Here is a 1,125-nt window from a genome sequence, read left to right on the forward strand (position 1 = left end):
CTTTAATTTTACTCAAGTAAAAGCAGAATTACATAGCTGGTGGGAAAACTAAATATTTCATCTCATTAAATTAATAGGATTTAATTGAACTAGGTGTGCTCTTTATTATCTATCAGGAACAGTGACTCTCTTACATGCTATTTCCTTTTACTTTTATTTATTTATGTAAGTATGTAACGAGTGTCTCCTTTCCCACACCAGTAACATGAGTGTGCATCTGCGTGATTTATAACACTATACCTGGATTTGTCATCTCATCTTCAGCTCATGCTCAATTCCCCTTATTATATGGTATTTCCATAATAACTTCCAAGGTTTTAGTCAGTCATACACTTTCCAACATCAACTGTAAAAATTAAGTTGTTAATTTAAAAATATGATTATAATTCCAGACTAAATAATGCCAAACCCACTTCTAGCGATGCCATTGTGAGAGGTCCTTGGTCAGCCACTGTTTCAGTCTCCACGTGGCCTCCTTTGGGCAAAGCGGTAGGCTGGTGAACAGCTCTCACAGGAAGATGACTCATGAAATGCTGTTTGTCCATTTCATCGGCCGTATTGAAGTCATTCATGTCAGGCAGCAAAACAGTTGTTTTGACCACATTAGTGAAGTCACAGCCTGCAGCTGTCCAAATTTCACCCATGTTTATAGGAGCTTGTTTGGCTCCTGCTGCTGTCCCTCCTGGCACCAGCTATCCACATGAAGGGTCCATGCCTCACTGTGTTGAAATGTAAGTGGTCCTGTCCACTCACACAGCTTGACGGTAGGCATGAACCAATGGCCCTGGGGGCTTTTGCAGTGCTGATCACCTTCCTTCCTTCCTTTCTCTCTCTTTCTCCCTCTCTCTTTCTTTCTTCTCTCTCTCTCCCCTCCCTCTTCCTTCCTTCCTCCCTTCTTCCTTTTCTTCCTTCCTTCCGTCTTTCTTTCCTTCCTTCCTTTTCTTTCTTCTTATTTCAGTTAGCTGCTGTATAGTATATCATTAGTTTTTTTTTTTTTTAAAGATTTTATTTATTTATTTGACAGACAGCGATCACAAGTAGGCAGAGAGGCAGGCAGAGAGAGAGGGGGAAGCAGGCTCCCTGCAAGCAGAGAGCCAATGCAAGGCTCGATCCCAGGGTCCTGGG

At 41.9% G+C, this 1,125-nt stretch overlaps 1 pseudogene across 1 annotated transcript; it reads right to left on the reverse strand.

Annotated features, from left to right (window-relative positions):
• Positions 1 to 380: 380 nt before the first annotated feature.
• LOC308338294 (2-iminobutanoate/2-iminopropanoate deaminase-like) lies at positions 381 to 816 on the reverse strand (annotated as a pseudogene). Its single transcript has one exon. The product of its transcript is annotated as a 2-iminobutanoate/2-iminopropanoate deaminase-like (transcript).
• Between the last annotated feature and the right edge of the window lie 309 nt (positions 817 to 1,125).

The sequence above is a fragment of the Martes martes genome, assembly GCF_963455335.1.
Source record: "Martes martes genome assembly, chromosome: 2".
NCBI classification, from domain to species: Eukaryota; Metazoa; Chordata; class Mammalia; order Carnivora; family Mustelidae; genus Martes; species Martes martes.